General features: G+C 39.8%; 1 pseudogene; it reads left to right on the top strand.

Moving 5' to 3' along the window:
• The first annotated feature begins 303 nt into the window (after positions 1-303).
• LOC102856052 lies at positions 304-921 on the top strand (annotated as a pseudogene).
• Positions 922-13919: the final 12998 nt, after the last annotated feature.

The following is a 13919-nucleotide window of genomic DNA, read 5'->3' as shown; positions in this document are numbered from 1 at the left end:
TGTGTGACCCTATCATTAACACACACACACACACACACACACACACATCCTCACCCCTCTGCTTCCAACCACCCCCTCCTCCCCCCACTTGGATGCTCTTACTCATCCTACAGTAACAGTTTTATACAGTATTTGTCCATATAGGACTGATTTAATGCACTCAGCCTAAAGCTCTCCAGTCGCTCCCAAGTTAGGGAGTAATTTACAAAATCATTGCTGGGGGGTGGGGTGCAGGGGTGAGAGTCGCCTCTTGGCCTTCTTGTGCCTTAGCGCCGCTGGGTCTTCGCGCAGGTTGCCAGCACCATGAAGATCTGGACCTCCAAGCATGTGAGCATGCCTTTGACCACCCCTGGGAAACGGTAACAAATGCTGCCATGCCCAACTACCCCAACCAGATGAACCCCGGCGTGGGTGGTGGGCGTCGACGTCCTGCACAGGCAAGTGGACCCCTCGGGGAAGCTGCACAGCAAGCGTCTTCTGAGCCCCGAGTGGGGCCTGCCCTCCGTGGTGGGGTCTCATTGGTGCAGCTCCAACGAAGACATAGGTGCAGGAGCCTTCTGTAGTTGAGCCTGTAGAGAAAACGATGGACCTGAAATCCACTAATATTTCCTTTACAAACAAGGTCTCCCTGGACGAGAGGCTCATCTACAAGCCTTCAGCACCTGGGCAAAACGATTCTCATTCGGGAAGCCATCATCATGGTGAAGGGTGTCAGCCTCAGCCACTACCTGAAAGTCTGACGGTGAGTACCATCTTTTCAAACGCTAGGAAAGGTCGAGAAGCCATGGAATGGGTAATAAATGATATACCGAGACTGAGGAATTGATGGCTTCAACTAGAGGAAGTATAAGGGCATAGATGGCAGCGGCCACGACAGTGGCAGGACCCAAGTCTCCAAGACCGTATTTATTGGTTATTTAAGAACTACAGCTTTATTTTAGGTGGATTTTTTTTAAAGTAAACTGGAGAGTGTCTATGTGACTTTGATAAAAACAAACAGGGGCAGGGCTTCTAACCAAGAGACCATTGAAAACAGTGTTGTTTGATGACAGTCTAATTCTGAAGTATCCAATGTTTTTGTGGAAATTCAACGATTATTGGAAAAGTGCCCTGAAATTGATAACGTCATTTGAGTCTCCTAGAATTAAAGGGTGAAGCTTCCCGGTTGTGGGAATTCTGCTGGGCTTTGACCAACCCCACAACAAGGCCAAACCACTCTGGGTCCACAGGCTGCTTGCTCTCGCTCAGCAGAATGCACGAGATACTCGTTTTAAAGGGAAAAATTGGGGTTTTTCAAAGCAATGTTGATTTCCCTAAATTATCTTACTCTTGCTCTGTTAAAACCACAGTGTTTTGATTTGGTATTTTGGTGAGATTTAAAATCTCACCAAAACAGTCTATAATTTCAACAAGATGGGGTTCTATTGTGTTAAAGAGTACTGTATTGGTTTGCCAAAATTTCTCACCAAAATAGTCTATAATTCCAATAAGATAGGGTTTTATTGTGTTAAAGAGTACTGTATCGGTTTGCCAATATTTTGTAACTTAGTCAAAAAGCATTACCCATTTATTGATTGCATCTGTTATGCCTTCCAGAGTCTTGTGATTTTATGTGCTCTATGTGGGCTGGTAAGATTAACAGAAAAGTAGTCACTCCCTGAATTCTGCAGCACTGTAAACTTCACAGAGCAGCGGTGCACATCTTTTAGCATTTCACATGTGCCTAACTTAGAGACCACAGAGTGTCCAGATCACAGCTCTGTGATTGCTACTACCTGATGTGTCACATTGTTTAAATAACATTTTTTACATAATTGTTACCACAAAACTTTCTTTACAGAAAGAGCTGTACATCATTGGAAATTACTCAAATACTCTCTTGATGTTTTGAATAATACAGTACCAGTTTAGGGTGTAGGAGGTGGAGGGGAAGAATCTCAAAAGGATTGGCCCACGTTAAGCACTGATTGAACCTGATTGAATTGTGCTGCAGCTCTGCTTTAGGAGAAATCCTTGTTGGGATTGCCACAGGACAGCTGCAGTCAGAAAACAATCAGAGCACTGCATTAGTGTGTCAGCACTAATGCTTCCAACACTCGAAATTGCTGCACTGTTTCTGTTACAAGGTGATTGATTGGTTCTTGCCTTTCTTTTTATTAACACTTAATGTGTTAACTAGCCTGATTTCCTAGTTAGAGACAACCTAATGTGTGTACATAAACTACAGAGATCAGATGCCATGTTATTAAAAAATTATTGGGGTTTTGTATTGACAATAATACTTAGCTCAAGATTTCCTAGGACATTTGTAAAAGCAAGTTAGAGCCAATAAGGTTTCTGATTATTTTTTTTTCTACCTAGAGATGGTTTTTACAACTGAAATTAACATTTCAGCTAGACAAAACATTGCTGAATGAATACTGTTACTTGATAAAAGTTGCTTTGTGTAATTTCTGTAAATTGTCTGGAACATGTGTAATGTTCTAATGAGAAAAAGATTTCAAATATAGATGCTTTTTAAAAATAGCTAGTAATTTGACCTTAGCCTATTCAAATATAAATATACAGCAAGCATCCGCATTCTGAAGCCAAAACTGGACTAGACTGTAAATTAATAAACACATAGGCTTATTGAACATCTTATCCTACTTAATATTAAAAATAAAAGGGGAGCACTGGTGGCCTAGTGGTAAGGAGCTGTAACTACAATCCCAGAGGCGCACGGTTCGAATCCACCAGATGCTCTGCCAGGGAAGGCTGGACAATCTCCTCCTGTACCAGTCAGATCTGATTTGACGATACACTCACACAAAAAGAATAATAATAATAATAATAATAATAATAATAATGTTATGTGAATTAAGGGAAGACTTTCTTGTTAATAAAAATTTGCTATTAACTCTGGGGGGGAAATCATTGCTTCTGCGTGTTTTGTAGTATTCCATTATGTGAATGTACCCGAATTTCTCAATCCATATGATTGTAGTTGGACATCTGGGCTGTGTCCATGTTCTTGCTATGGTTTCACCATATGCTACTATGAACACTAGTATACAAGTCTAAGAAAAAGAGGGGACAAATCATGAACACTGAGTTGACACAGGTGAGGAAAAGAATTGTTTAAAATGAATATTTGGTTAGATATTATTTACATGACAGCAGTTGAGAATAAAAGGTGCATAGCAAATTGGGCTGGAGGGCGGGGGAAGGGAGGAAATTGTGCAACAATGGAAGAATCTTTTTAACGCGTTGCTGCACACTTTTAAATTGACCACTGTGCTTAGGAACACATTTTGCCATCATTTGCAACAACGTGTTAAAGAGAAAAGCAAACGGGGTGGGGAGTAGGAAGGAAAATGATGAACAATGAATGAATGGAAATGCAACTTTTCTGTAAATCTCGTTAAAGTATTAATAAACAAAACAAGTCTCCGTTTGTGCCTCCATTCTCATTTTCTTGGGGTATATTCCAATCAGTGGAATAGCTGGGTCATATGGAATTTCTATGTTCAACTTTTTGAGGAAAGGCCAAACTGCCTTCCAGAGTGGTTGTACCCTTTTACAATCCCACCAACAATGTATAAGAGTTTCTATCTCACCACATCCTCTCCAGGATTTATACTTCCTGTCCTGTTAAACTTTGCTACTGGAGTGAGAAGGTATCTCATTGTAGTTATGTTTTGCCTCTCTCATTGCCAGTGATTTGGAGCACTTCTTCATGTGTCTGTTGCCCACTTGAATATCTTCCTCTGAGAAAATTTTTTCCAAGTCTTTTGCCCATTTTATAATTGGATTATCAGTCTTTTTCTTGTGGTATTCTGTAAACTTTCATTATGAGAACTCTTGTCTCAGATGGTATTACCAAATATTTGTTCCCAATAGGTAGGTTTTCCTTTCATCCTATTGGAAAAAGTTTTTGATGCCCAAGTTGTATTTTTATTTACCTCCTATGCATGTGAAAGTTAGACAATGAATATGGAAGACTGAAGACATACTGGTAAATGTTGGTGAAGAAAATTGAATATACAAAGGACTGTCAACAGAACAAACCTATCTTGAAAGAAATGCAGCCAAAATACTCCTTGCAGGAGAGAATGGTGAGACTTCATCACAGGTAGTTTGGATGTGCTATCAATAAAGGCCAGGCTCTGGAGAAAGACATCATGCTTGGTAGAGGGTCCGCAAGAAGGAGAGACTCATGAAGATGGATTGGCTCCATGATTACGACAACAAACTCCAGCACAGTCATGATTGAGGGAGTACAGGAAGGAGCAGAAGACAGTTCTGTAGTACACAGAGTTGCTGAGTCAGAGCTGATGGGGCAGCTCTGACAGCAACACAGTGAGCATTAGTGGGAAGAAGCCTCAGGTGTTCAAATTGAGAGAAACTTCTTACCCTATAAATCATTCAATCACTTCAATTACAGTTGAAAAAAAAAAGTCCTAAAAGAAGAAAGTTTATGCCCAAGTTCACAGAACTAATTGAGGCTATGATAAGTATCTTTTTCCATTTCTTGGCAAAACAGATTAAAAGAAATAGTTTTCCCTTCTGTTCTCTTGCCCACCCTACATTCCAGATGAGAGCCTATGTTTGGAATCTTAAATATGATAAAACAAAGTCCCACTATATACAATTTATTAAATTACAATTTTTTAAAAATAACTCTGAAGGAACAGAATGTATCGTAAATATTCATTCTTTCTCACTCTTGTTGTCGGCTTTTCATGCCTGGGTTGAACTGGCAGTTCTAGGGCTGTTCTTTGTACTGAGGTGTGTGTGGGCATGCCATGTGTTAACAGCTAATTAGCGTTTAAGAGACGTAGTAGGCTTGATTGCACCACCCAGCTTCTGGGTCACCCTGACTTTAGAATGGAGTTTCTGCTCCCAGGTGTCAGAGAAGCTTGATACAAGGGGAGACGTGGGTCCATGCCTGCGAGTGGCTGCAGGGACTGCTGGGTGTCCAAAAGCCCCCAGTGACGTACACTTCATTCCCAATACCTCTTTGAGAAGATGTTCACATGAAACAAACTGCTAGAACCAAAAAAAAAAAGAGAGAAAACATTTGGGAAAAGAGCCACAAATGTAAAGGAAATAACTGGAAAAAGTAGCTACTATTCTCCTGCTGAGTATTATTCTCCTCATAATATGAATTGTCAAAATAATAGTTGGCCACATTTCATTCTTTACATGGAAGTTATCAGGAAAAGTAAAACAAATAATAAAAAAGTTTGTTTTGTTTGGTTGACTGTTTGTAGTTTGCGGGGGGGGTGGTTTCAAGGTGGAAGGATATCAGAGAAAAGATACTGACACAGGAGTATAAAGTCATACACACACACACATACACACACCTTGAAAGACCAGTTTCCTTTGGGTCAATTTAAGTCAATACTGATGGCAACTCCATGTGTGTTAGAGTTAAACCATGTTCCACACGCTTTTCAATGGCTGATTTGTTAGAAGTAGATATAGTCCGTTGTTGTTGTTGTTGGTTGTTGTTGGTTGTTGTTGTTGTTGTTATGTACCCTCAAGTTGGGGCTGACCCTCTGGCAGCTTTTCAGAGGCAGTTAATAGCATGGAAGAAGACTGCCCGTCCTTCTCCCATGGGGCAGCTGTAGATTTGAACTTTTGAGATTGTGCCTTCGAGATTGCTGCAGTGCTTCTTACCACTACGCCACCAGAGCTCCCTGGGGAAAAAACCGTACTGAGGTCCCAAAGGCACACAATTCAAACCCACCCACTGCTCTGCAGAAGAAGGATCTCCTTCTGTGCAAGTTATTGTGTCTGAAAACCCACTGGAGGGTCAGCTGTGGGTCGAGGCACTCATAGGCAGACTCAAACCTCCAATTTTTAGGTTAGCAGTAAGCATGCCAACCATTTGCACCACCCAAGGACTCAATCTCATCATTACAAAGAGACAGATTCCACATCTTCTAGACCAATTTATCTAATCTACTATGGGAGCTCTGGTGTCCTGGGGGTAAGAAACTGTGTCACAATCCTGAAGGCAGGTAGTGTGGATCCATGAGCTGCTTTACAGGAGAAGGATAGTTAATCTCTTTCTGTGCGATTTACTGCCTTTGAAAACCTGCTGAAGGGTCAACTATGTATTAGTTCCAACTCCATGGCACACACCACCACCAGTAGGAAGCTCTGGTGGCCTGGTTTGCTGATAGTTGCACTGGTAACCCAAAGGCGGTGGGCTCTACCAATAAGAATCCACCAGCAGCCCTTGGGAGTGGGGGGCAAGACTGACAATCTCTTTCCATTTACAACATCTGAAAACCCCCTGAAGGGCCAGCTAGATTCCAACTCCGTGGCAATGGCTGACTGGCTATAACAGTAACACTAGAACATGAAATAGGAAAGCTCTTTTATGTGCTTCAGGAAATTCAGTATCTTAAATTCGTTGGAGTTAATAATGATGTGGTACTTTTCACTTTTCATTTATTCAGAGTATTTCGAATTGAAGATTTTCACTGACTCCATGAAAAATTTTCACTGACTCCAGCCCAGAAAAACAACTAGTGAGCTCCTTGAGTTTATATTCCTTGTTAGTTTAATAGGCCTGGGCCTCTGCATGGAGATACTAAGATAAAAACTTGGACTTGAACCATTTTCACAGTTCATTTTAGGCATCACACAATTCAAATGTCCTATTGAGCCCCTCCTCTGCACCAGCAAGGTAGGATATTTTGATGTTACTATTTTGAGGTTGCCACACGCCATCTTCATTTTCTTCCCCGCTTCATGTTGTTGTTATAGACCATTGAGTTGGAACCGACCCATAGCTGACCCTTCAGCAGATTTTCAGAGGCAGTTAATCACACAGGAGGAGACTGACCATCCTTCTCCCGTGGAGCAGCTGGTAGATTTGAATGACATACCTTTGAGATTTCAGCACAGACTCTTACCACTCAGCCACCAGAGCTCCCTGATATAATATCTTTGTTGATATTATCTGTCATTGGTGCTGAGTGAGAATAAAAAGGAACTGATTGTCATACAGAGCGCAAGTAATAAAACTGGTTTCACAATTACATATTGTTAAGTGCCGTCGAGTTGAGAACAACTCATAGTAACCCTATAAGCAACAGATCTGAACCCTGCCCTTGCCCTATCCTGTGCCATCTTCATAATCTCTCATCCACTTGAGCCCACTGCTGCAGTTACTGCGTCAGCCTGTTTCTCTGAGAGTCCTTTCTTTCACTGACACTCTTTCTTTAAAAATCACATAGCACTTCTAAAAAATAAACTGTAGAGATTTCTAGCAAATGAACAGACAGACTTACATTGATAACAATACACAAAAACCCCCCACCCAGGCCATTGCTATATCCTGAATACTTTTCAATGTCTCACTATGATGATAGTAAGGGAATGAAAAAGCAAACATCAATACAGACCATGAGAACTGGAGAGAAAACAACACTCTGAAAGTTAGCAAGCAGGAAGATCAAAGATAACAGACTTAGCAAAGAGGAGAAAGGTAAATGGTAGGAGTCTGAAAGAGCTGAAGCTCTAGTCTCAGCAATAGAGGCAACAGCTGCCCATGAAGGCTGTGGGGGAATTGAAAACAGGGGCACCACTGAAAGTCTGTATAAGTTCAACCTTAGATTCCCAGGTAACTGTCCCTTTTCCAGCTTTCTTAAGGCTGGAGGATTATTATCAGGATTATTATTATTATTATTATTGACAGAGAAGGTTTTAGACTACGGAACACTGGCACGGTTGAAAGCATTAGTGACATATGAAAACCAAGGCGACTCAGAGAGCATTTACAAATCAAATAGTGACAATAGCATCATATTTGTCTCATTCACCGTCAGAATTGCAACTGCAATGGCAAGAAAAATGTCCATATCCTAATTTCTGGGAGGGTATGGGTCTTGTTGCAGAAGATCAAGGAATGCAACCTTCAGTATGGACTGCATTTCAATGTCAAGAAGACAAAGATTCTTACCACTGGACTGATAAGCAACATCATGATTGTTGTGAGATTGAAATCATCAGTAACTTCATCTTGCTTAGATCCATAATTAAGATCCTTAGTACCAACAGTCAGGAAATAAGGAGACACATTTCATTGGAAAAATCTGTGGTTAGGGACCTCTCCAAGTTATTGAGGAGTAATGACATTATTTCGAGGACTAAGGTACATCTGATTCAGGCCATAGTCTTTCTAATCACTTGCTATGCATCTGAGAGCTGGACGTGAAGAAGGATGACAGAGGAATAATTGATGCCTTTGAGCTATGGTGTTGGAGGAGAACACTGAACGTCCATGGGCAGTCAAAAGAACAAACAATACATCTAGGAAGAGGATGAAGCCAGAGTGCTCTTTGGAGGCAAGAATGATGAGGCTTCACCTCACAGACCTTGGACATGTTGCTCAGAGGGGCTATTCTTTGAAGAGGGACCTGATGCTTGGAATGGTGAAGGGTCAGCAAAGGAGAGGAAGACCTCGATCAGGAGGACTTATGTGGTGACTGCCACAGTGGGCTTTTGTTTGTCAGGAAGTGTGAGGAGGACATAGGATAGAACAGGGTCAGATCTTTTGTTCAGAGGGTCGCTATGAATCATACTTGACTCAAGGGCACTAAACAACAACAAGAAACTCTGCTACTGACCCACAGACCTGAAGTTTGACTCTTTCAGTTGCTCCAAGGGAGAAAGATGAGCACTCTCCTCCTATGCAGTTTACTGCCTCTGAAAATCTGCCGGAGGATGAGTTATGTGTTAATTCTAACTCAATGGCCCATGAAAACAGCCATATGGATATGTTATTTTATGTGGTACATGTAGGTGGATTAAGATTATCCATGGATTTAAGATTGATAATAAATCTATTTAAAATGTCTGTTATTCTGGATTATCTAGATAGATCAAAAGCAATCACACAAACAACCCCAAACCCACCGCTTTTGAGTCCAATCTGATTCATAGTGACCCTATAGAACAGAGTAATTAATGCCCCCGAGGATTTACAAAGCTGTAAATCTCAATGTCTCATCTTTCTCCTGCTGGTGAATTTAAACTGCCAGCCTTTCCGTTAGCGTATCTACACTTATGCCATTGCGCCACTTGTTGTTGTTGTTGTTGTTATGTGCCGTCGAGTCATTTGCGACTCATAGCGACCCCATGTACAACAGCCCTAAACTCTGCTCTGTCCTGTGCCAATCATATTGCCTCTGACACACCCATCCCGATTACCCCAGTCACTGAATCAATCCATCTCATAGAGGGTCTTCCCCTCCTGCGCTGTCCCTCCACCCTCCCAAGCATGATGTCCCTCTCCAAGGACCCGTCCCTCCTGGCAACATGTCCAAAGTATGTCAGACGAAGCCCCAGAATCCTTGCCTCCAAGGAGTAGCTTGGTTTAATCCTCTCCAAGATGAATCTGTTTGTCCTCCTGGCAGTCCATGGTACATTCAGCCCCCTTCTCCAGCACCACAGCTCAAAAGCATCAACTCTCCTTCTGTCCTCCCTAGTCATTGTCCAACTCTCTGATGCATAACAAGCGATTGCAAAGACCATGGCCTGTATCAGGCGCACCTTAGTCTCCATAGAGACACTGTTGCTCCTGAGTACCTGGATTTCCATTCATTCATTGTTGCACATTTTCCTCCCTGCCCAGGAGGGGAAAACCCTTTCATTATTATACAGTCCCCTCCCGCCAAGTCCATTCTCCTCATGAAGCTCTCATTCTGGACTCTTGTCATGAAAATAATACATAATTATATATTCCTTTCAAACAATTCTCTCCCTCATCTGTTTCAATGCAGTGCAGATTATTTAAACTCTCTTTTCTTAGATTCCCCCTAACCCCAATGTCAGTCCTGTTTTATAACAGTGGCATTATGCAGTGTTTTTCCCTTTGTGACTGAGATACTTCATTCAGCATAATGTCCTTCAGGGTCGCCCATTTTGTATAATATTTCTTGATTTCCTTGTTTTTCAGTGCAGCATAGTATTCCATTGTGTGACTATACCACAGCGACACTAGAGCTTCTTAGAGTAACTTTAGACACTTTTTTGTGAAAGAAGGAGACGAGGGAAGCAATTGGTGTATTATGATATGAGAAGACTTGATCTGACATTGCTGACTTTCAAATGAGGAAAGGGTAGCATGAGTCAACCTGAAGACCTCTAGAAAGATATGTAGTTTTGTTAATGTCTTGATTAATATTCAGTTAATCAATGGCTTGATTAATATCCAGTGAGATGGTATCTGTAAAAGGTAAAGCAACAACATTAACAAATACCAACATAGTAGGAGAAACAGACTATGCAGAGAGCAGAATAAAGAGCATAATAACATGTCTTGAGAAAAACAAAAAGTTAAGATTTTACATCCATGAAACACGAACAGAGTGCTTTTAGAACAGAACAATTCAAAGATTAAAAGAGCTCTTAAAAAAAAGAGCTCTTGGAATCTAAAAATGTGATAAATAAATATAAAATAGAAAAGTTGCAAAATAAAGCTTGAAACACACAATCAAGCAGAAGAAAAAAAAATTTGGAGAGTTTATGAAAGCTAAAAAAAGGAGTTAACTGATTGGAAAAAACAATATGCCCTGTAGTGTAAATTAAAAAAAAAAAAAAGACATCTACTGTTGGATACTGTGATGTTTTCTTTCGTTTTGTTCCCAAAAGTCCTGTAATAAAGAAACAATTCTAAGAACTTTCAGAGAAGAAAACTTAATTATATACAAAGGATTTGGCATCAAGATGCCCCTCACAGTTTCACAAATACTATTGGAATGTAATAGAGCAATGTTTTAACAATTTTTAAGGAAATTATTTCCAGCATAGAATTTCCATCTAGACTCTCGCACAGGTCTTCAAGTGAACAAACATTTCCAAACACGCAGTTTTAAGAAATTACTACTTAAGGATATGTTCCTCCAAAAGGAGCAACTCAGAAAGAAAATGTATGATTCAAGAAACAGGATTCTATAGGAGAAAGTAACAAAGGGAATTCTGAGGGTGGTTACTGTTATGTTGGTGTTATGTGCTTTTAAGTCAAGAGCTGCTTATAGCTGACTCTTCAGTGGGTCTTCAGAGGGAGTAAATCGCACAGATGAAGACTGCTTATCTTTCTTCTGAGGAGCAGGTGGAAGATTCAAACTGCATACATTTATTTGGGTTAGCAGCAAAACTCCTTATTACTAAGCCATGAAAACTCATTCTTTACTGTGTCATAGGCCTAAATAACATTCTGTTCAGATAGCAACAGAGAGATTCAGAAGGGATGATTCTACAGTAGCAGACAATGAGGAATTTGTTGATCATATGTTATACTGATATATAGAAAACTGTATTGCTGTGGAGCTGACTCCTGTTGATGGTGGCTTCAAGTAGGTCAGAGCAGAATTTCACTCTATGTGCTTTTCTCTCTCTCTCTCTTAAAAACCCGTTACGTGGTTGTTATTTTTTAATATTTTTATTAACACTTTAATGAAAGTTTACAGAAAACTTGGATTTCCATTCATTCATTATTGCACGTTTTCCTCCCTACCCGTTCCCCAGTTAGTTTTCTCTTTAAAAAGATTCTTTCATTGTTGCACTATTTCCTCCCTCCTCCTGCTCCCCAGTGCAATTTGTTATGCACCTCTTATTCTGGATTGTTGTCATGCAAACAATACCTAATCATATATTTTTTAACCACTTCTTTCCCTCATCCGTTTCAAAGCAGTGTTCAATATTTATCCACTCTTTTCCTAGTTTCTCCCTAACCCCCATGTCAGCACTGTTTTATAAGTGACATTATGCAGTATTTGCCCTTTCGTGGCTGAGATATTTCACTCAGTAAAATGTTCTTCAGGGTCACTCATTTGGTAGAATATTTTATTAGTTCCTTATTTTTTCAGTGCTGCATAGTATTCCATTGTGTGAATATATCAGACCTTCTCTATCCATTCATTTGTTGATGGACACTTGGTTTGCTTCCATCTCTTTGCTATTGTGAACACTGTAACAATAAACATGGGAGTGTATGTATCTGCTTGGTGGCAGTTCTGATTTCTTTAGGGTATATTCCCAGTAGTTGAATTTCTAGGTCAAATGGTATTTCTATTTCCTACTTTTTGAGAAAGCACCATACTACCTTCCACAGTAGTTGCACCATTTTGCACTCCCACCAACAGTGTGTAAGGGTTCCAATTTCTCCACAACCTTGCCAGCACTTGTTGTTTGTTGCTTTGTTAAATTTTGCTATTTTTACTTGGGTGAGATGATATCTCATAGTTGTTTTGATTTGCATCTCTCTTAGAGCTAGGGATTTTGATCATTTCTTAACATGTTTGTTTGCCATCTGAATGTCTTCTTTGGTCAAGTGTTTGTTCATATCCTGTACCCATTTTGTAATTGGGTTGTTTATCTTTTTGAGGTACTCTATGTGCTTTTCAATGACTAATGTTTTCAAAAGTAGATTGCCACTCCTTTCTCCCAAGATGTGTAGACCATAACTTTCGATCTTTCATTTAGCAGTTGAACATGCTAATCATTTGCAAAACAGTTCTATGGAAGACTTGATGAACTTCTATAAAGATTAAACCAAAAAGAAAAAAGACAAACAGGAAAAACAACTAAAAAACCCACTGTCAAGGAGGAGATCCAAACTCGGAGTGACCATCCATTAGCTTTCTGAGGCTGTAAATCTTATCTTTTTTACATGTGTTTTACTTCCTTTGTGTTTCTTAATGAAGAAATTATATTTGTCCATCAATTGTAACCATAAGGTTACAACAATTTGGCAAAACTCAGTGCTAGAATCAATTTGCCGTGAATATGAATGCCAGATAAAATTCAGAATACCCTTTGATATTTGAACTCAAATAAGCAACAGATAGTTTTTAGGATCAATATCCCCCATGCAATTGCATGTAGGGCCTCTGCACTTTTGTTTGCTACATCTGGAAGCTTTACATGTGGAATTTGCCATAAACATTGTTGTCTTGTTAGTTACCATATAGTGCATCCCTGTCTGGTCCTGCACCATCCTCATGATTAGTTGACAATAAGACTCTTGTGATCCACAGTGTTTCCAATGACTGAATTTTGAAAGTAGCTAACCAGGCCTTTCTTCCTAGTTCATATTAGTTTAGAATCTCTGCTGGAGCTTGTTCTGCATTATGACAATGTGAGAATCCTTTTTGACAGATTAATTGTGATTGTGGTTGAAGATCATTGTCTGAGAACTGAACATTGTCTCTTAGTTGTAAGGCAAAAAGATAGATCACTGAGCCACCAATGCTCATGTGATAAAAATCACTGTATTTCTGTTACTGTTTGTAAATTGTAAATGATACCAATTTACTGATATAATATTCCCAGTGCATTTTACTGGTATAATTCTTTTCTTTTTTCCTCTAAAAGTTTATTTACAAAATTCTAAGACAAATTCAAATAAATTCTTTCAATTTCCCTCACCCCCCCCCATCAAACTGTACAACTCAATGATTAATTCCGCTCTTCCCCTTGTACATCCATATCCCTTTGCTTCTAGGCTCTCCCACCCCTCCTGGATCCTTATACTCATTCTACAATAATGATCTTATACAACATGCCTCTGGAAACCCTAGGAACATTGAAAAATGGTGATAGTTATAGAAAGGCTCCAGGCCTTTTGCTCATAGAGTTGCTATGAGTCACGCTCAACTTGATGGCAATCAACAACAAGAACAATAAATAGGTTAAGTACTGAACACTAGTTAACTCATAGCTATGAGTTAAGATAGTAGCTATGACAAGTTACAATATATGATATATTTATATCGAAAATGATGGCAAGGAGGAGGGTGGATATGTGTATAAATTTATATATGCATTTACTATGCATATCTTAAGCTCAAGGAACTGAAGATCAAATTCAAACCTCGAGTTGCTATAATCAAGGATGCTTTCGGCAGAACGTTAAA

Source organism: Elephantulus edwardii, unplaced genomic scaffold, assembly GCF_000299155.1.
Source record: "Elephantulus edwardii isolate Elephantulus edwardi_28Jun2011 unplaced genomic scaffold, EleEdw1.0 scaffold00070, whole genome shotgun sequence".
Classification (NCBI taxonomy): Eukaryota; Metazoa; Chordata; class Mammalia; order Macroscelidea; family Macroscelididae; genus Elephantulus; species Elephantulus edwardii.
This window is presented reverse-complemented; position numbering and strand designations above follow the sequence as displayed.